Below are 23,124 nucleotides of genomic sequence, written 5' to 3' on the forward strand. Positions count from 1 at the left end.
CGGAGCCGCTCATTACATATTCATATATTCACTGCACGATCATTACGATCCTGTGTAGTGAATATACGCTTGCCTGCTGGCAGCCCCGGGGGGGCAGCCTGTGCTGCCTGGCACCCGGGGAGCACACCTAACCCCCCACAAAGGTCTGGGCTAGGCAGAGAGACTACCATCTCTCTGCCTGGCACCGTCCTGAGGCTCCCTGCGGCAATCGCCGCAGGAGCTCATATTCGCCTGTCAGGGGCAGCGAGCCCCTGACACGTTGAATACCGGAGCCCGCTGGCTCCGGAACGTGGCGAATGTGCAGCGAATCCTAAAAAGGATTCGCTGCACCTCGCAGGGTATTCACATTGAATACCGCCCAGAGTAGATCACCTCCTGCTGGACAGCATCATGCAGCTCGTCCTGTCCCATCTCCCCACCTACAGCAGGCGCACCATTGCAGACGGAGAGGAACCAGAGTACTGCTCCATCTGTATCTCTGACATTGGGGTAGGTACAGAAATGGCTGTATCGTACTGTCACCACACCTTCCATGTTCCCTGTCTGACAGAATGGCTGCAGGTCAACAACATCTGCCCTCTGTGCCGCATGAGACTCTTGAACCCGAATCATTTCTCCCACCTTTACTGACGGCTCCCCAGCAAAGCAGAACAACCAAACATAAGATTATGGTCTAAAGCGGTAAGTTCCTGTTTAATTTTAAAGTTCAAAATATTTTACACTTTTAGAGTGTTTTTATTTTCAATTTACAGTTTTTGAATTTTTCAAACAATTAAAAGACTTGTCACTGATCCCTCCAGTTCCAACAATTGTTGTTACATGTTTACAGTGTTTTTCTCTTTTAATTATCTGTTTTGAAACTGGAGGGAATTGACGTGAACAAGATGGGGATTAGGGCTACTGGCGACACCCCAAAAAAAAAACGACATTGAGCAGCCACCTCATGGGTGTGTTGGAAGAGCTGCTAAGCTGCTAATTATTTTTAAAGTGTTGACAATTAAATCCAACTCATTGATAATTTAATAATTTGAACATTTAAACTCTGGTAAACTTCAGCTATTAATTAGTAAACCTGACCCTTTTTATCGCCAATACTGTATGTCTCCAAGTCATTATTTTACACTTACTATTGTTTACATATGTATAAATGTGGGCTAACATTAGCTGATTCAGTATAACATAATATTTTTATCATGATTTATAGAGCTCCAAAATATTACATGATATTGTGGGTCAGTGTCACGGGTCTTGCGATACATCTTGGAATTAACACCACATGATCTTCAGAAAAACAGTGTAGGCTGAATTTCCCAAATTCTGCAATTACTGTCCAGGGTTTAAGGATGTCCATGTGAGAGAACAGAATTACATCAGTCAACTGAATATAAACAACTGGACTCAAGCCAGGATATCCTTAAAACATGGACTGTGAAGGTGCCCATAGGCAGCGGCGGATTGGCATGCCGGGACACCGGGTCAGATTCCGGTGGGCTGGCCCTAATGCCCTGCAGAAACGGCCGCTCACCCTACTTGGAGGGCCGCAGAGTGGGGACCGCAGCTACGTGTCTGCCTCTGAGATCCCCTGCAGACAGCGCTGGGGATTTCCATTAAAATGTGTCTCGTGTACGGTGGCTAGGGCCGTCGCTACCCGCACAGCAAGGTATGTGGTGCTGGTGCAGGGACGCGCAGGCCTGGAGAGCCACTCCCTGCATCCTCTGACAGCACTGCTGCTGCCCATGTGACAGGCGCCGCAGCAGCGCAGACTGGCAGCCAGTAGCGCACAGGGTATGAGAATACCCTGCTGTGCGCTACTGGCTGCCAGTCTGCGCTGCCGCGGCGCCTGTCACACAGGCAGCAGCGGCACTGTCAGAGGTCTCTACTTATCACCCTGTCTCAACTGTGAGGTACTGACATACATGCAAGACCATCGCCCGGCCCTCCCCTCTCCCACGTCTCCTTTTCCGTCATTTCCTCCCCTCTCTTGACTCACATGGTGCACAGTCACTGGAGACTTGACTGGAGGAGCCCAGCTGATGCGACGAGTGGAGCAGCTGAATAGCATGCACAAAAGAGACTCTGGTAAAAACTACTTTTTGGGGGGGTCCTGGTGGTGATTTCTGCAGAGAGTGCCACAGATTAGTGTAGTGGGGGGAAGACGACGACACTAACAGAGTGTGCTAAGGGAGTGTCAGCTTATTTTGCTGGGGGTCACAGAGTAATGTGCGCTGGAAGGGATGGGTGGTGTATGATTATGTGCATTGGCTGTGGGTGTTTATAATTATTTGCACTGAGAAGGGAGGGAATGGTGTATAATTATTTGCGCTGGGGGGATGGCATATAATTATGTGTGCTGCAAGGAATGGCCTATAATTATGTGCGCTGAGAGGGGGGATGGTGTATAATTATGTGTGCTGGCAAGGGGGGTATATTGTGTTCTGGGAGTGGGGTTAATGGCGTATCATTTTGCCGCAAAATTTCTGGACACTTTCGCCATTCTGCCACTGCCTTCCGAAGGCTGAAGCGGCAGCAAAAACTCCACAACCTGCCCTGCCATCACCTCAAACAAGAGGTGGTGTGACGCGCTGGAACTTCACCCTCTATATGCTGCAGAGGATGGAGGAGCAGCAAAAGGCCATTCAAGCCTACACGGCCACCTACGACATAGGCAGATGAGCCGGGATGCACCTGACTCAAGTGCAGTGGAGACTGATTTCAGTGTTGTGTAAGGTTCTCCAGCAGTTTGAACTTGCCACACATGAAGTCAGCTCCAACACTGACAGCTTTAGTCAAGTTATTCCCCTGATCAGGCTGTTGCAGAAGCAGCTGGAGAAAGTGAAGGAGGAGCTAAAGCATTGCAATTCTGCAAAGCATGTAGCTCCTATGGATGAAGCCCTCCATACGCTTTGTCAGGATATGAGGGTGGTCTGTTAGAGGAACACATTCTGGCCACTGTGCTCGATCCTCGGTTTAAAGAGTATGTTGTGTCTCTGTTTCCGGCAGTCTCAAGTCTACAAAGGTGCAAAGACCTGCTGGTCAGGAGATTGTCATCTGAAGCGGACCATGACACGGCAAGAGCTCCTCCCTCATTTCTCCCACACCTGTGGTTGCGAGGAAACAGCTGAAATTTCCAACACAACCCGCTGGCGGGGATGCCGGGCAGGCAGGAGCAAGTTTGGACATCTGGTCCGGACTAAAGGACCTGCCAATGATTGCTGACATGTCTACTGTCGCTGCATTGGATGCTGTCACCATTGAAAAAATGGTGGAGGATTACTTTGGTGACAGCATCCAAGTAGACATGTCAAGCAGTCCATACCTCTACTGGCAGGGAAAAAAAGGCAGTTTGGAGGTCCTTGTACAAACTGGCTCTATTTTATCTGAGTTGTCCCCCCTCCAGTGTGTACTCTGAAAGAGTTTTTAGTGCAGTAGGGAACCTGGTCAGTGAGCGGTGTAGAAGGTTGCTTCCACAAAATGTGGAGAAGATGATGTTCATCGAAATTAATTATCAATTCTTGAATGAAGACCAGCAATTGCCGCCAGAGACTACAGTGGGACCTGTGATTGTGGAGTCTAGCAGGGATGAATTGATAATCTGTGAGGATGAGTAAGTACAAACTGAAGAGGGTGAGGAATCAAAGGATGAGGACGACATCTCTGGAATTGAGAAAGCCACCCTGGAGTGGAGAAATGAGTTTTCCTAAGGAGTCTGGTCAAACTGACACCCGGCCGCCCGCATATTTATTGCCACAAGGGACCCGACTGGTGCGTTCACATCTGCGCTGCCGGCGCTGTGGCAGAGCTTCCGACAGCGCTTCTGCACAATGTGAGTCCGGCAGGAGAAGCGGTGCTAGCTGTTACATCTCAGCTGGGTTGACAGATATCAGAGCCGGGTGACCTCCATGTGGATAGGAGGAGAACGGCACAGCCTACGACACAGACTGCACTAAATTGGTGAGCCGTGTGAGCTCACAGATGCAGGCACTCCTTTCCATTTACAAATACACGGACACCTGCTGTCTGGACTAATTACCTATGTGGAATCTTGAGAGGTAATACACATTCTTATTTGGAGCTAAATATTCGTATTGGTCCATTGAGCAGACTACACTGGATGCTGGATAGATTGCGATTATTGCACTTTACAGCTGAGTCTTGGTCCTACTAATTGAGCAAGAACTATTCAGCCATTGCAGTATATTGTGATACTTACCAAAACGGACTAAAACTGCTAATCCAGCTATTGGTTTATCGATCAAATAAGAGTTATTAACCCCTTCCCGACATTGCCTTTTTTGTTAATTTTTTTTTTTTTCCTCCTTGCGTTCAAATAAGCGTAACTTTTTTAATTTTCTGGCTATATAGACACATGAGGGCTTTTTTTTTGCGGGACAAGTTGTACTTTGTAATGGTACCATTTACTATACCGTATAATATTCTGGGGAATCAGGAAATAATTCAATGTGGGGTAAAAAAAAAAAAAACGCCATTCCACAATTTTGCGCTGGTTACGGTTTTTTTGGAGTTCATAGTTCGTTTAAAATGATGGGTTATCTTTATTCTATGGGTCGTTACGATTCTGGTGATACCAAACTTATATAGTTTTCATTATGTTTTACCACTAAAAAAAAAAATAGCAACTTTTAAGGTTTTTCTAATTTGCGTCGCGTCGCCATGTTCTGCGGCTTATAACTTTTTTATTTTTCCACCTACGGACCTGGGTGAGGGCTCATTTTTTGCGGGCTGAAGTGTACTTTTTAATTAATAGCATTATGGGATATGGGCGACTTTCTGATCTCTTTTAGTTATTTTTTTTTGGGTACGCGATGCGACCAAAAAACGTAGTTTTGGCGTTTGGAATTATTTTCCGTTTACGCCTTTAACCGTGCGGGATAACTAATGTTATATTTTAATAGATCGGACTTTTAGGAACGCGGCGATACCAAATATGTTTATTTTTTTTATTTTTTATTTATTTTTATTTGTGAAATGGGGAAAGGGGGGTGATTTTAATTTTAATATTTTTTTTTTTTTTTTTTTTTTTTAAACTTATTATTTTTTTTTTTTTTACTTTTACTACAAGGCCCCCTAGTGTACTTGACCACTAGGGGGCGCGATCGCCTGTACTAGGTTCAGCCATAGAGCTCTATGGCTGAACATAGTGATTTTCAGCACTTTCTATTACATCCTGCCTCAGGCAGGATGTAATAGGAATACTGACACGGCCAGCACAGGGGTCTACATTAGACCCCTGGCTACCATGGCAACCGATCGGCACCCTCCGATCTCGCCGCGGGGGGCCCCGATCGGCGCCGGAGGGGGGCGCCCCCCCTCCGATCAGCTATTTAAGCACTGCGGGCGCTTTGCCCGCGGTGCTTAAAGGGTTAAACGGCCACGATCGGCGAACTCGCCGCTCGTGGCCGTGAGAGCAGGTGCCTGGCTGTAATATACAGCCATTATCTGCTCTCTTTCAAGCCAGCTCACTCCGTGAGCTGGCTTGATTCCCCCGCAACCGACATATGACGTAAATGTACGTCATATGTCGGGAAGGGGTTAAGCCCATATGTGCATACTGTACAGTATATGAACCTTTTATCATTATAAAACATTTTTTAGTGTCATTTTATGTTATTTTGTGTTTTTAGATTTAATAAATGTTATTAAATATTTGTGTGTACCGTTGAGCGCCCCACGCTGTTTTCTTTCTTGTGGTACTTTTTGGAGGTTCACAGTCCTCCAGCATAGTGGCTGCAGGGCTACACTACACACTGCGAGACTCCCTAGCGATTTAGACAACTGTTTCTCTTTAGTGCCCATAGCAACCAACAAGATTCTATCTATTGTCTTCTAGATTCTAAAAAGCTGCTTAATTAGTAAGAAGGAGACTCTGATTGGTTATTATATGCAACATCACATCCTCAATAGAACTTCCATCTTAGTAAATGTACCCTTTACCCTCCTATAGCCTATCCTTAACCTCCCATCTCATAGCCCAATCCTACCCATCTAGTCCTTGCAGAATATTAACATTTTCACATGTCTACATTTCAGATGCTACTAAGACGCATGTGACCAGGTGGCTCACTCATCACGTGCTGCATGGCGTGTTGAGGCTGGATGTATGAGAACACATCTGTATATTGCATTTCACTACTGTTTTAAGAGGCATACACACGTAGAGATGTATGCTAAGCAATTTTGCTAAGCTATTTAGGGTAGGCGATTTTCTGGTGTACAGATCGCCCATGGGGAGCACATACAAATGCAGAGATTTGTGCTGACATTAGTTGGGGGAGTGGTAACTCCACTTGAATAAATACAAGAAAAGATACCTACAAATTCTTGGTGCCAACAGAGATTTTTTTCACGTTCATTAATGTTCTCACCCAAAATAAAGGAACAGAAAAACCACAATAGTGTAATACAGTTTTTGCAATTATGCATATATTTTCATTTGGAGGAATTTTGAAGTAGATGAGACTCATACCCTATAAGGTGGTCTACTGTTTAAGGTAGACACAATTCACTTGTTAGGGAGCAGTAACGTCACCATCAAGTTACCAATGCTTCCAATTCCAATTGTAGTATATGAAAGAAAATGAAGCTGGTATAGTGTAATACCGCTTTTTTATTCACAACAAACAATTCAACATAAAAACAAGAGTGTATCACAGCAGACTCTCACTGAGTAAAATTGTCCACAAAGCATTTGTAGACAAATCAGGCACTTGGTTTTGAATAACGGAGTGCCTGCAATAGGCATGTAGAGGGTTAAACATCCCTCAGCTGCGTGTCATCACTGACAAGCATGTGACTCGGGGATCCTATGGGATGGGGAGGTTTGGCTAAGGAAAAATGAATATATGGGCAGGAAGGGGAGGAGGCTTCCTCTTCTTCCTGCTGAATTTCCAGGGGAAGGACGTGCGTGGGGTGGCTGTAGAAAGTTAGCTACAGTGTCCAGTAGTGCAGGTACCTGTGTTTTAGGGATAGTAGGCAGCATGACCTCCTCAGCCCCGGCTTCACGGCCTCGGCGATCCGCTCGCCGTCCGGCCCGTTTCACGGGCAGTGATACCCCCGATGCTGATCCCCCCCTTGCCCTGCAGCCTCCAGCGCCGCCCGCCGCGGGTCGCGTGGGGTGACACGCGCCGGTAGAGGCACTGCGCCTGACCCGGTCGCGCGAGCTCCGTCGCGGCCTGCGGGGGGGCGGGCCGCGTGCAGCGTGGTGGGGCGGCGTCATCGGGACGCGCCGGCCGGGTCTCAAGGTCCGGCGCGTCCCGCGGTGGTAGGAGACCTGCTATGCACGGCGGTGCGGCCGGAGCAGGCGAGGACGCTGGGCGGGTGGCATTGCTGTCCCCAGCGCCGGGCGTCCGACACACGCGCACGGTGCGGCAGGTCTGTGAGGGGGAGGAGGCATGCCACAGCTAGGGGGGCTGGGGACAGGGAACTTGCACGGAGCCGCGCTGCGCCCGGTCAGAGGGGGCGTGGCGTGAGGCAGCGGTGGGGCTCACCTGAGGACCCCATGTCAGGACAGGTGGGGGATGATGATGATGATGAGGTAGAGGGGCACAGCCGAGCACTGCAGGACAGCCAGGCGCAAGGAGGCTGGGGGGAGCCCGAGGATGGCGGGGGGAACACTGGCAGGAGGCGGGGTGCGGCAGACCGTGCCGGTCGCTCAGGCTCTGCAGAGGGCTCTGGGAGAGGCCGCACGAGGGCACCCCCTGCTGCTGCCTTTGACCCAGTACTGCTGTCCTCTGCCCTCTCCTCCATGGCCAGCGCCCTGGGGCCTCTAGCTGATAGCCTCTCCCCCGAAGGCAGGCCCAGGGATAGTAGGAGCAGGGGGTCAGGGTCCCGGGGGGAGCCAGTACCGGGCTGCTCCCAATTCATGCAGGCCGTCAGAGAGATGGGGTCCGCCGTAGCTGCCATAGAGGGCCGACCCACCACGATAAGGAGATTCAGTTGGGGCGCATGGCAGGCCCTTTTTCCCATCCCCCCTTAGAGAACCTGGTTATTTCCCCTGTTGGGGTGGTCCCTAAGAAAGCCCCGGGGAAGTATCGCCTTATACAACATCTGTCTTACCCAGCGGGTTTTTCTGTCAACGACGCCATCCCAGAGGAATATTGTTCGGTAAATTATCAGTCATTTGACGATGCCCTGGCAATGGTTCGGTCGTTTGGCCAGGGGGCGCTCATGGCTAAGATAGATGTTGAGTCTGCCTTCAGGCTTCGCCCCCTACACCCCAGTTCATTTCGGTACATGGGCTTCCGCATCGGAGAGGAGTATTTCATCGACAAATGCTTGCCGATGGGGTGCTCCGTATCTTGTGCGTTTTTTGAGAAGTTCAGTACCTTTCTGCTTTGGTGTGTTGAGAGTTCATCTGGTGGGGGCGGCCTCGCCCATTACCTGGATGACTTTCTGTGCATCGGGCCGGCCGGCTCCGATCACTGCGCCTGCATTTTGCTTAAGATTCAATCTCTGTTCAGGCATTTCGGGGTCCCCATCGCGGACGACAAGACCTTGTACTTGTCTGTCATTTCTTGGTATCTTAATAGATACTGAGAAGGGCTGCTGCAGCCTGCCAGCTGATAAGGTAGTCAGGCTCAGCGAGGCGATTTTGCAATGCGAGAGTAGGTCTAAGATCCCTCTGAGACAAGCGCAGTCAGTTTTGGGGCAGCTCAACTTCGCGTGCAAGGTCATCCCCATGGGTAGGCTCTTTTGCAGGAAGCTCGAGAGGGCCACGGCTGGGGTGATCAAACCGCACCACTTAGTCCGCTTGTCCGCCGAAATTCGGTGGGACTTGAAGGTATTGTCCTCGTTTTTAGAGGATTTCAACGGGGTGCGGATTTGGCTCTATCCGACCGTGGCAAACTCAGAGCTTCAGTTGTACACAGATGCAGCCGGAGCGGCTGGCTTCGGCTGCTTCTTGGATGGACATTGGTGCGCGGAGGTATGGCCACGGGAGTGGTCCTATGAGGGCCTCACCCGGGACCTGTTGCTGCTAGAGCTTTTTCCCATCATGGTTGCCATGGAGATCTGGGGACCGCACCTAGCCAACAAGAGCCTGCTGTTCTGGTGCGACAATTTCAGCGCCGTGCACGCCATTAATCACCAGAAGGCCAAATCCCTGTTAGTGTTGAGAATCCTGGCGCAGCTTTCCCTCCAATGTCTGCGTCATAACATATTGTTTAGGGCTCAGCATGTTCCCGGCGTTGATAATGAGATAGCTGACGCTCTTTCGCGTTTTCAATGGCAGCGTTTTCGAGAACTTGCTCCTCATGCTGATTTGTTGGGCACGCCCTGCCCCTCTTATGTTTGGCAGGTGATCGAGCCCGACTGGAGGGGCTAGCGGAGTCCTCTTTGGCACCCGGTACACTGCGAAGCTATTGGCAGGCATGGGCAGAATGGGAATCGTTCTCAGGAGGGGGCGCGCAGCCAGGTAGGCGGGGTCAGCAGCGTTTATTATCTTTCATTTGGTTTTTATATAGCTCAGGAAAATCCAGGGCAGTGGCGGCTCGGTACCTGGCGGGCATATCTTTCTTTGCTAGGGTCAAAGGGCGGCCGGATTTTACTAAGGGTTTTCTAGTCACTAAGGCCATGAAAGGCTGGGCACGGAGGGTGCCAGCCCCTCCAGACTGTCGCCGGCCAATTGATGCCCCTCTTCTTCGTGATCTGCTAGAAAAGGTGGGGCATTGCGCTAGCTCTGCGTTCGAGGCGCTGCTGTTTAGGCTAGCTTTTTCCATGGCTTACCACGGCGCCTTTCGGATATCCGAGCTAGTTGCCCCCTCGAAGACTAGGGACGCGACCCTCCTTCTGTCTGACATACATTTAGATGGAGGGGCATTATGGTTTAGGATTAGGAGGTCCAAGACCGACCAGTCGGCCAGGGGCAGGTGGTCATCCATGGCCCCTGTCGTCCCGGATTCAGTGTGCCCAGTATCATTAGGTACATTGTATATGCTAGTGAGGCCTTCCTCAGGGCGATCCTGGCTTCTACACTACGATGGTTCGCCTCTGACGTTGTACCAGTTCCGATGGATGCTGGGGCGCTGCCTGTCTCGGTTGGGTCTGTCACCTCGAGACTTCGGGACACATTCTTTTCGCATAGGTGCCGCTACTGCGGCAGCTGCAGCTGGCTGGTCGGTGGCGGACATTAAATCCCTAGGGAGATGGCGCTCAGCAAGCTACAAGAAGTATATCAGGCCACATCTGCTGTCATGAGTGTTGCTGAGTTTGTCTGTTTGTGACTGTCGTGTTGATGGATGGTCATTTGTTTTCCCTTCCCTATGTCCACCCTACTCGGGGCTTAACTACGCTCTGCTGTTGGGCCAGCGTCCGGAGTTTTCCCGCTTTTTTGCCTCACCTGACGGACTGAATCTGGTGCTACTTAATTTGGCTATAGTCTAATTAAAAGTCCCTCAGCAGGTCTAGTCGTTTTTCTCCGGCTGAGTACACCTTTCAACCCTTTCCTTTCCAATACCCTGCCCTTCCCCCTGTTTGTCTCTTTCCCTTTGTGTCCTGGTATGGCTCCAATCGTGATTGGAGCATGTCTTAGGCACTGTTTGATTGTGCCTCGAGTCGCCATACCAAATTTGTTTTTTCTTTTTGGCAGATCCTCATAAATATGTAAAGGTGCTCCCAATTAAACAGTCCATTCTAACACCCTATTTCATCTCTCTTGCATCTCTTCCATTTAGGTCGGGGGATCGATAGGCTCCAGGTGAGGGTAGTCGGTCACTCTTTCGTGTATTGGGCGGCTAGGCTAGCTAGCGCAGGTAAGGGTCCCCCCTCTGCCTGCATCGGATTGATTAGGTGGTTAGGGGTGCGGGGCATGTCCTGGGGGGCCCTTAAGGATTTCCTTTTGATCTGCGCATGCAAGTACGGTTTACCATCGGTACTAGTGTTTCACTTGGGAGGTAATGATCTTGGGAAGGTGCCTCAGTTAGATCTGCTGGATTTTAGAAGATCTTGCCGCCATTAGCTCGGCCTGGCCCGCATGCACCATCGTGTGGTCATTTATTGTTCCCCGGCTCTGTTGGAGGGGGGTTAATAATCCTAGAGCAATTGATGAGTCCAGGAAGAAGCTCAACGCGGCAATAGCCCGGTGGGTGTTGGCTTCCGGAGGGGTGGTGGTCGCTCATGAGAGGATCAGGTTTCGGCATAAGCACCTATTCCGGCCTGATGGGGTTCATCTGGTTGATGAGGGCCTCTTTATGTTCTTGGAGGATCTGTTGATAGGCATTGAGTCTGTAGTTTAGATGGTGGCGGTGCGGGGTATTCCGTTAGAACCCCGCTTTGGCGGGAAAGAACGGCAGTTTTTTAATAAATTAGTTAGATATTAGTTATTGAGTTTACGTACATGGCTTGTTTTCGGTGCACTCACCTCTCATTGACTTAGGCCTGTTGCTGTAACACCCGTGTCGGGGTCAGCGACCTCACCCGGAGGGGTGGGTAGTCAAGGCGACAAGGTTGAGTTGGATACCGCTTGTTATGAGTTAGGCCAGTTACGTTGGTAGTTGGGGTGGAGTTTAGTTTATAGCCGTTCTTTCTTGGCCACCATTAATTAATCAATTAATAAAACAATAAAAATTAGTTAAAAATCTACAAAAATAAATCAGTTAACAATTTCTGCCAAACCTAAGTCTCCGAGTCATTATTTCAGGTTTATTATAAGAAAATGTTTAAGTATTAAAGGTGGTACATGTTGAAAAAGGACGGGTAAGATGATGGATGTTTAGAATAACGGAGTGCCTGCAATAGGCATGTAGAGGTTTAAACATCCCTCAGCTGCGTGTCATCACTGACAAGCATGTGACTCGGGGATCCTATGGGATGGGGAGGTTTGGCTAAGGAAAAATGAATATATGGGCAGGAAGGGGAGGAGGCTTCCTCTTCTTCCTGCTGAATTTCCCGCCCTCCCTCCCTGTTGGGTTTGGGTGGAGGTGGTGGTTATTTGTTTTAATCGCGTTAGCTGATAGGCGGGAAAGAACGGCAGTTTTTTAATAAATTAGTTAGATATTAGTTATTGAGTTTACGTACATGGCTTGTTTTCGGTGCACTCACCTCTCATTGACTTAGGCCTGTTGCTGTAACACCCGTGTCGGGGTCAGCGACCTCACCCGGAGGGGTGGGTAGTCAAGGCGACAAGGTTGAGTTGGATACCGCTTGTTATGAGTTAGGCCAGTTACATTGGTAGTTGGGGTGGAGTTTAGTTAATAGCCGTTCTTTCTTGGCCACCATTAATTAATCAATTAATAAAACAATAAAAATTAGTTAAAAATCTACAAAAATAAATCAGTTAACAATTTCTGCCAAACCTAAGTCTCCGAGTCATTATTTCAGGTTTATTATAAGAAAATGTTTAAGTATTAAAGGTGGTACATGTTGAAAAAGGACGGGTAAGATGATGGGATGTTTAATATCACAGGCGTCCCTGGAGCCTTTGTCCCAGTGAAGTCCAGTGCTGTCCACCCTTCTCTCCACGGCCAAAGCGTTTCAAAACCAAAAAGGTTTCTTATTCAAGGCATGTGGAGAGGCGGACCTACTTCCTATATTTCAGGGATGTGCAGTCAGGGGAGGCAGGGGAGGCAGAGCCTCCCCTGTCATAACTGATAAAAAAAAAAAAGATGATATTTATAACATAACACATATATGCTATTGTTATAAATATCATATTTGATTTTTTTCTTTAATTATCTATGAGGTGGGACACTTTGGGGAGGCTGGGCGGCAGCGGGAGCTGTGCCTCCCGCTGACAATAGAAAACTGTCGGGCAGCTGGGGGCGGGCATAACCCGCATGGGGAAAATAGGCTGAGAAGCCCATTAAAATTGCATGGGGAAGCGGCATCGATTAGTCTGCCTCAATGACAGGGACGGATGCCCCTGCCACTGAGACAGATGTGATAGGACAGCGGAGCAGGCTGTCACTCACTGACAGCCTGTATCCACTGCCCATGAGCTGCGCAGTCAGTGTCTGGCAGCGTGCGTGCAGACAGGGACCAGGTCAGCAGCACCAGCATGTAAGTGTTAAGTTAACACTCACTGTAGTGACTGCACTGACTTACACACTGCACCCCCCCCCCCACACACACACACACACACACACACAGTGATTTTATAATTACATTTAAAAAAACAGGGTTCAGGCAGCAGCGGTGCTGTAATCGGCTGCTACCCCCGCTCTGCCCCCCCCAGCCTGCAGCAGCACAAATCGACAGCGGGGGTTTCAGCGGTAATCGGCGGTGCGGTAGCGCGGCAGTTATCTCTACTAGCAACCAGGCTGCTGCTGCCCCCCCCCCGCCCGCTCCCCTCCGCAGCCTGGCGCAGCTGCGGTAGCTCTCATCTGCGGAGGCTGCCTGTAGCACTGCTGCGGTAGCTCTCAGGCTGCGGAGGGGAGGGGGGGGGGGGCAGCAGCCTGGTTGCTAGACTAGACTAGTAGAGATACCTGCCGCGCTACCGCACCGCCGATTACCGCTGAACCCCCCGCTGTCGATTTGCGCTGCTGGGGGGGGGGCAGAGCGGGGGTAGCAGCAGCCGATTACAGCACCGCTGCCTGCAGAGATGGAGCAGAGAAGAGCTCCTGAAGAAAGAAGACTCCAGGAAGTCTAGTGGGTGGCAGCCTTGCAAAAGAGCTCAAAAAAGGCTGCTGCCCACCAGATGAAGACACCAGAAGCCCTGGCACGGCGGCGGCCATGCAAAAGAGCTTATTGGCTGCCGCCCGCCAGGTGAAGACGCCGGAAGCCCTGGCATGGCGGTGGCCGCGCAAAAGAGCTTATTGGCTGCCGCCCGCCAGGTGAAGACGCCGGAAGCCCTGGCACGGCGGCGGCCGCGCAAAAGAGCTTATTGGCTGCCGCCCGCCAGGTGAAGACGCCGGAAGCCCTGGCACGGCGGCGGCCGCGCAAAAGAGCTTATTGGCTGCCGCCCGCCAGGTGAAGACTGCTGTGTGTGTGTCAATAAAATTTTACTGTGTGTGTGTTTTTATTGGCGTATTGGTTCTGCTGTGGAACTTCAAGTCCCAGCGGGCCCATTAATGCCCTGTATGCTGGGACTTGTGGTTCCCCAAGTCCCTGCATACAGGGGACGGTTTGCTGTTATTTGTTGTTCCGCAGCAGAACCCAATACTTTTACACTTATTTTTATCAGCCCGGTGTCCACCGCCCTGGGACACCGGGGACAGCCCCGGGCTTCAGCCCGGGACGGGTGAAGCCTGGGGGTGGGGGACCCCTTTATTGGGGGGGGGTCCCCACTCCCCCAGGTACCCGTCCTGGGCTGACCAGCCAGGGTGATCATGCTATGGCTGGGGGACCTTGCATAAAAAGTGTCCCCCAGCTGTGGCATGACACTGCTGGCTGTTGGAGCCCGGTGCTGGTTCCAAAATACGGGGGACCCCCAATTTTTTTGTCCCCCGTATTTTTTGGAACCAGGACCGGTCTAAGAGCCTGGTGCTGGTTTCTTAAATATGGGGGAACCCCACAATTTCCCCCCCCGTATTTGGGGAACCAGGACTGGCTCGATGAGCCCGGGGCTGGTTATGCTCGGGAGGGGGGACCCTATGCATTTTTTTTTTTATACTTGTGCACACTTTTCTAGACAGAACCATGCATAGTTTAAAGAAAAAAAGAGAGTAAGTGTGGAGAGATTGTGCACTCCAGAGGTAAACTTCAGGGGATGTCCAACTGATAAAACACAATCCGTTAAAACATAGCTTTTATTTAATCAATATTTAAAAAGAAGTGTACTAATTACAGCTTCCAGGATAAAATATATAAATAAGTGCAACCTAGCATAATTGTGAGCTAATTATGTTCATTTTATAAATGTAATTGTGAGATATACAAAAAGAGCGACATATTCTGGGAAGCAACAAATGTCAGAGTAATCTCCAAAAATCTCCTATATATTTGGCTACATCTGTCACTCAAAGTGGGTGTCTGTGTCTATAACGCTCTGTTCCTGGACTTTCCTCTTAATGTGTGATTGCCTTCATCTGTGCTGAACACCTTTCTGAGAAATTAACCTGTTTAAAACAGGTGATGGCAATCATACATTAAGGGGAAGTCTAGAAACAGAGCATTGTATCCCTCCTGGAGAGGGTCATGTTGGGAGGTATGTGACAGAGAACCAGCCCAGTGAGCCCACAGACAGTGCCAGACACCCACTGCCTTCCCATGTTGCCCAGCACTGCTACTCCACAGCCACCAGGTGAGCGCCCCCCTCCCGCGATTTGCGGCAAAACCTCCCCCCTCGCGCGCCCCCCCCCCCTCCCGCGATTCGCGGCAAAAACACCCGCTCCCCCGCGACCCCCCCTACCGCGATTCGCAGCAAAAACACCCCCGCGACCCCCCCTCCCGCGATTCGCTGCAAAAAGAACCCCCCCACGACCCCTCCCGCAATTCGCGGCATAACCACCACCCCGCGACCCCCCCACCCGAGAATCGCGGCAAACCCTCCCCCGTGACCCCCCCCCCCCGATTCGCGGAAAAAACACCCCCCCCCCGCGACCTCCCTCCCGCGATTCGCGGCAAAAAGACCCCCCCCCCCGCGACCCCCCCTTGCACGATTGGCGGCACCCCCCCTGCGACCCCCCTCCCGCGATTCGCGGCACCCCCCCCCCGCAATTCGCAGCAGCCCCAGGATTAAATGGCACATGCAAAACACTGACATGGCTATGGTCGACAATGAAAAAGGTTGACATGAGTTTTTGAAGATTTATTTTTAATTTTTTTAATTTTTTCTTATTCATTGTCATGTGTCGACATGGACACCAATGAAGTGGCACACTTATGTCAACATTTACATGTGTTAACCTTTCTGTGTTGATTTTTTCTTGTGGCGATTTGCGTCACACCCCCCCACAACCTCCCCCTCCCGCGATTCGCGGCACCCCCCGTGACCCCCCACCTCCCGCAATTCGTGTCAACCCCCCACCGGAACCCCTGTGAACCCCGCCCTCCCGCGATTCGTGGCACCCACCCCCGCGACCCCCCCTCCCGCAATTCGCGGCACCCCCCCGTGATTCGCGGCAGCTCCAGAATTAAATTGCACATGGAAAACACTGACATGGCTATGGTCGACAATGAAAAAGGTTGACATGAGTTTTTGAAGTTTTTTTGTCATTTTTTGAATATTTTCATATTCATTCTCATGTGTCGACATGGACACCAATGAAGTGCCACACTTATGTCAACATTTACATGTGTTGACCTTTCTGTGTTGATTTTTTTCTTGTGGCGATTCGCGTCACACCCCCCGCAACCCCCCCTCCGGCGATTCGCGGCACCCCCCCGCGACCCCCCCCCTCCCGCAATTCGCGGCAACCCCCCACCGGAACCCCCATGAACCCCGCTCTCCCGCGATTCGCGGCACCCACCCCCCGCAACCCCCCCTCCCGCAAATCGCGGCACCCCCCGCGATTCGCGGCAGCCCCAGGATTAAATGGCACATGCAAAACACTGGCACGGCTATGGTCGACAATGAAAAAGGTTGACATGAGTTTTTGAAGATTTATTTCATTTTTTGAATGTTTTCATATTCATTGTCAACCCCCCACCGGAACCCCTGTGAACCCCGCCCTCCCGTGATTCGCGGCACCCAACCCCGCGACCCCCCCTCCCGCAATTCGCGGCACCCCCCGTGATTCGCGGCAGCTTCAGAATTAAATTGCACATGGAAAACACTGACATGGCTATGGTCGACAATGAAAAAGGTTGACATGAGTTTTTGAAGTTTTTTTTTCATTTTTTGAATATTTTCATATTCATTCTCATGTGTCGACATGGACACCAATGAAGTGCCACACTTATGTCAACATTTACATGTGTTGACCTTTCTGTGTTGATTTTTTCTTGTGGCGATTTGCGTCACACCCCCCCCCCCCCCACAACCCCCACTCCCGCGATTCATGGCACACACACACACACCTCCCCCGCAATTCTCGGCACCCCACCCCGTGACCCCCCCTCCCGTGATTCACGGCACACCCCCGCGACCCCCCCTCCCATGATTCGCCGCAACCCCCGCCCCGTAACCCCCCCTCCCGCGATTCGCGGCACCCACCCCCGCGACCCCCCCTCCTGCAATTCGCGGCACCCCCCCGCGATTCGCGGCAGCTCCAGAATTAAATTGCACATGGAAAACACTGACATGGCTATGGTCGACAATGAAAAAGGTTGACATGAGTTTTTGAAGTTTTTTTTTTCATTTTTTGAATGTTTTCATATTCATTCTCATGTGTCGACATGGACACCAATGAAGTGCCACACTTATGTCAACATTTACATGTGTTGACCTTTCTGTGTTGATTTTTTTCTTGTGGCGATTCGCGTCACACCCCCCCCAGCCCCCCCGCAACCCCCACTCCCGCGATTCACGGCACACACACACCCCCCCGCGATTCTCGGCACCCCACCCCGTGACCCCCCCTCCCGTGATTCACGGCACACCCCCCGCGACCCCCCCTACCATGATTCGCCGCAACCCCCGCCCCCGTAATTCCCCACCCGCGATTTGCGGCAACCCACCCCGCGACCCCCCTCCCGCGATTCTCTGCAATCCCTCCCCTCCCGCGATTCGCAGCATCCACCCCCCCACAACCCCCCCTCCTGCAATTCGCGGCACCCCCGCGACCCCCCCTCCTGCAATTCGCGGCACCCTCCGCGACCCCCCCTCCCGCGATTCGCGGACACCTAAGTTGCAATACAGGGCATCTTTCATACAATTCTAACCATATTTCTCATATACAAACGTTCACAAATTAAGGGGGCGCAGCCCCTTACGACGGTGTGAAGAGCGCCCGTAGGGCGCGATGAATCACCTAGTTAATAATAACTGCCTTGCTTCCCAGCCTATTGTTACCATAGAAGAAAGTGTTACTGTAACTATTGGTAAGACATCATAGCAGCAAGTGTAACTTTTTAGTGCACAGACATAAAAAGTATCAAATAAGAATAACAAGAACCTTGAATACAGCAATATAAAATATTGTTACACATAAAAGACATATAAAGGTGTAAAATCCTTCATTGGGAAGGCATAACCTTCAAGTATAATACATGTGAATTATTTGATATAAGTTTCCACATCTTTTTCTTTTTTTTATTGACACTTTCCATACTTTTTTGCACTTATTTACTATATTTTATCCTGAAAGCTGTAATTAGTACACTTCTTTTTAAATATTGATTAAATAAAAGCTATGTTTTAACGGATTTTGTTATATCAGTTGGACATCCCCTGAAGTTTACCTCCAGAGTGCACCCGAATCTCTCCACACTTACTCTCTTTTTTCTTTAAACTATGAATTCTTAAAGGAGAAGGGTAGCACCAATATCATATAATAAAGATACAAAAATATCAAAGACTGAATAAATATAAAGATAACGAAAGGGAGGACTGAACTCATATAGGGACGACAAAGAGCACTCAGTGCGGAATTAAAAACTCTTCTTCTCTATAACAAGAACCATGCACAGATCTCACTGAACTGTTCATGGTTCTGTCAAACTCGCCAGGTCTATTTTGTGGGCGATATTTGGCAATCTTTACCAAAAGTCATACAATTTGCAATTTTTATGTTTGCGATGAGATAACATCTGGATGCGATTTGTACTTTTTTTTGTCATATCAAAATGTGCTATTTTGATTAAATGAACAATTCACACCCAAAGCCAACAAAACAAATACAAAAACATGAAACAAAGTTTGTGTGCAATCTCAGGCACTGAATTTAAAGAAAACAATTGGATAGACTGCGCTCACCTGTGATGCACTAAAGGTATGTGTGAATATGCAGTATGTTTAAAGAATGTTGCATATTCACACATACCTTTAGTGCATCACAAGTGAGCGCAGTCTATCCAATTCTTTTCTCTAAACTGTACTAAACAGGGTGTCTAGGACCCACCCGATAGACTGCAGCTCCCTTTATACTTCAGTTAGACCTCCCGTAGTCCTATACATAGGACCCACAACATCCACAACTTGAGCGGTTATTACTTGCAATTCATTACTAACTGAATTTAAAGGCCAAGCAATGATTTCCTTGCACATATTTAGTGCCAGTTACATATTATGTTCTCAGTAGTGCCAGTTACATATTATGTTCTCAGTAGTGCCAGTTACATATCAGGTCCTCAGTAGTGCCAGTTACAGATGTCCCCATTAGTGCCAGTGACATATCATGTCCTCAGTAGTGCTGTTGCAGATGTCCCCAGTAGTGCCAGTTACATGTCATGTCCTCAGTAGTGCCAGTTACATGTCATGTCCTCAGTAGTGCCAGTTACATCTTATGTCCTCAGTACTGCTGTTGCAGATGTCCCCAGTAGTGCCAGTTACATGTCATGTCCTCAGTAGTGCCAGTTACATCTTATGTCCTCAGTACTGCTGTTGCAGATGTCCCCAGTAGCGCTTTTAGCAAGATTTTTTTATTTATTTCACTTTCTGGAATGTATGGTTTTCAGTATTATTTGGATAATGGATATTTGGATAAGGGATACTCAACCTATAAATGTATTTCTCATTTTCTTCCTTAGATTTGATTAGAGTTGGTTTGCACAAAGTTTGCCTTCACTTGCGAAAATGGAAACAGATGTGATAACCAATCTTAAACAGTTTTCCAAGTTGGACTTTCAGGGAAAACAGGGCGTGATTAATAATGGTAGGCCAATGCCTGAGCTTAAGGGCCTACTTCAAACGGCAGGACGGAAGAAAATCACAAGGACATTTCAAATGGAGTGGTACCAGCGAAAAGACTGGCTGTGTGGCTGTGCTACAAGGAATCGCCTTTTCTGCTTTCCCTGCCTTCTGTTCACCACCACCGATAATGTTTGGACTAATGAAGGATTTTCTGACTTGAAGAATTTGCCTAGAAGCCTCAGAAAGCATGAAAACTCCACAGCTCACATTCAAAGCCAAATTACTCTGAAAACTTTTGGGATCACAAGGATAGATCTGGCTTTAAATGAACAGCGGAGAGTAAATATCAGCATGCATAATGCTAAGGTTAAGGAGAACCGGGAGATCTTAAAATCCCTTATTAATGCCACTTGTTTCCTAGGCAAACAGGAGCTAGCATTTCGTGGAAATGATGAGAGTATGAGCTCTTTAAATCGGGGCAACTATGTGGAGCTGTTACAAGTCTTTGCTGAAAAAGATGAAAAGTTAGCAAAGCATTTGGAGACATCCACTGTGTTTTCTGGCTTATCCAATAGAATTCAAAATGATTTGATTGAAGCAGTTGGTGATGTGATCCTCAATGATGTGAAAGAGGAAATAAATGCAGCCCCATTTGTTGCAGTTGAAGTGGATGAGACAACAGATATTACAAACAAAGCCCAGATCTCTGTGGTTCTGCGTTATGTTGCTAAAAGTGAGGTGAAGGAGGCATTTTTGGGTTTTGATGATGTGAGTGAAGACAGACAAGCACCGGCAATTGCTGATTATATTTTGGGAGTGTTGGGGAAGTACAACTGCATTGATAAGCTGGTAGCTCAGACTTACGATGGAGCCGCTGTGATGGCATCAGATCTTAATGGTGTACAGGCCAGGATTAAAGAAAAGATACCTGAGGCAATGTTTACCCATTGTTATGCACACAAATTAAACCTGGTGCTCTCGCATTCAGCAAAATGCATGCCTACATGTCAAATATTTTTTACAACACTTGAGGGACTTTCTGCATTTTTCAATAAGTCGACCAAGCGCACTCACCTACTTGATGATGTTGTGAAGCGACGTTTGCCAAGAGCAGCACCCACACGATGGAGCTCAAACTCTAGACTAGTGCAGACTATCAGCATGTACCAGTCTGATATACGCGCTATGTTTAAGGTTATACAAGAAAATCCCAATAGTTGGGACAATGAGACCCGGATCATGGCCAGTGGATATGATAACTGGCTGTCAAAAGCATCCACATGCTTCTTCATAATGGCATATGAGGGCATTTTCAGTGAAACAGACGCTCTCTTTCGTGTGCTGCAGAATAAAATTATGGACATTGGGTTCTGCTGTGCACGAATCCATGACACAATGCAATCAGTAGAACGTCATAGACAAGAGTTTGACAGTTTTTATGACCGATTTGAGCAGAAATGTGTCACACTTGGCCTGACAAACAATGCTCGTGGTAACCAGGTGAGGAGAGATGAGAGGCGTAGAATGTTTTATAACATTTTGGACAATGTTAGTGTTCAAATGAAGGCGAGATTTGATCATTTGGCTGAACTACATTTCCTGGGTTTGGTCGATTGCACAAAGTTTTCTGACATGTCACAACATTTTGATGACACAAAACTGAAGAGCCTATCAAATTACGCCAAATACTTTGACTTGGTTAAACTAAAGGCTGAACTTATTGGATTGTACAGCACAGAAATGGTGAGGAACGAATGCAAATCACCTGGACAACTCCTCAGCTTTTTGTCTCAGAATGATCTTGTGCAAACCGTTCCCGAGGCGGTAAAGCTACTCCAGTTGGTGCTCACTATACCGGCTACAACAGCATCCGTCGAAAGGTCATTCTCTGCTTTGAAACGACTGAAAACCTACTCCCGGAATAGGACGGATCAAGGACGACTTTCATCCCTGGCAATCATCTCTATTGAGACAGAAAGACTTCTAAAACTAAAAGAAAACAGAGAGGATTTCTATAGCAAAGTCACTGAAATATTTGTCCAGAAGGATAGGCGAATGGACTTTATTTACAAGTAAGCAGCGACAAGAGTGGACTCCCCCCTGCAGCTTCTTCCAGCACCAGGTAGGTGCCCTTGGCCACCTCCCCTCAACCCTCCCTTTACCACCAGGGTGTGTGGCTATCACCACTGACAACATGCTGTTGACTATAAGTACTTCTTTGCTTTAAATCCTGTGGAGATACAGGGAAATATGTTATTGTTATTGTTCAATTAAATGGTAAATCTATCCGGTCTATATTGTTTGTGTGTACATGTGTAACTCTGGCTCTTATACTAGCCAGTGCCTCACCAGTCACTGACCTCACCGCACGTCACTGGTAATTAATATCCTTGCACTACAAGTCCCAGCATTATTAGTCAGTTGCTGGGACTTGTAGTGCAAGGGTAACGCTAATTACTATTTATATAAAAAGCTGCGGTGCCGTGGACTACATAATTGAATTTTTTAAATTCAAAGATGGCCGCCGGGAGCCAATCAGATTACTGCATGTCTTGGCTCCGCCCCCCTCAGAGGTCTTTTAAGAGCTAGCGTGAGCCAGCAGCAGACAGTCTGCCTGCAGAGATGGAGCAGAGAAGAGCTCCTGAAGAAAGAAGACTCCAGGAAGTCTAGTGGGTGGCAGCCTTGCAAAAGAGCTCAAAAAAGGCTGCTGCCCACCAGATGAAGACACCAGAAGCCCTGGCACGGCGGCGGCCATGCAAAAGAGCTTATTGGCTGCCGCCCGCCAGGTGAAGACGCCGGAAGCCCTGGCATGGCGGTGGCCGCGCAAAAGAGCTTATTGGCTGCCGCCCGCCAGGTGAAGACGCCGGAAGCCCTGGCATTGCGGCGGCCGCGCAAAAGAGCTTATTGGCTGCCGCCCGCCAGGTGAAGACGCCGGAAGCCCTGGCACGGCGGCGGCCGCGCAAAAGAGCTTATTGGCTGCCGCCCGCCAGGTGAAGACGCCGGAAGCCCTGGCACGGCGGCGGCCGCGCAAAAGAGCTTATTGGCTGCCGCCCGCCAGGTGAAGACGCCGGAAGCCCTGGCACGGCGGCGGCCGCGCAAAAGAGCTTATTGGCTGCCGCCCGCCAGGTGAAGACTGCTGTGTGTGTGTCAATAAAATTTTACTGTGTGTGTGTTTTTATTGGCGTATTGGTTCTGCTGTGGAACTTCAAGTCCCAGCGGGCCCATTAATGCCCTGTATGCTGGGACTTGTGGTTCCCCAAGTCCCTGCATACAGGGGACGGTTTGCTGTTATTTGTTGTTCCGCAGCAGAACCCAATACTTTTACACTTATTTTTATCAGCCCGGTGTCCACCGCCCTGGGACACCGGGGACAGCCCCGGGCTTCAGCCCGGGACGGGTGAAGCCTGGGGGTGGGGGACCCCTTTATTGGGGGGGGTCCCCACTCCCCCAGGTACCCGTCCTGGGCTGACCAGCCAGGGTGATCATGCTATGGCTGGGGG

Source organism: Crinia signifera, chromosome 7 (genome assembly GCF_055691185.1).
Source record: "Crinia signifera chromosome 7, ASM5569118v1, whole genome shotgun sequence".
Lineage (NCBI taxonomy): Eukaryota > Metazoa > Chordata > Amphibia > Anura > Myobatrachidae > Crinia > Crinia signifera.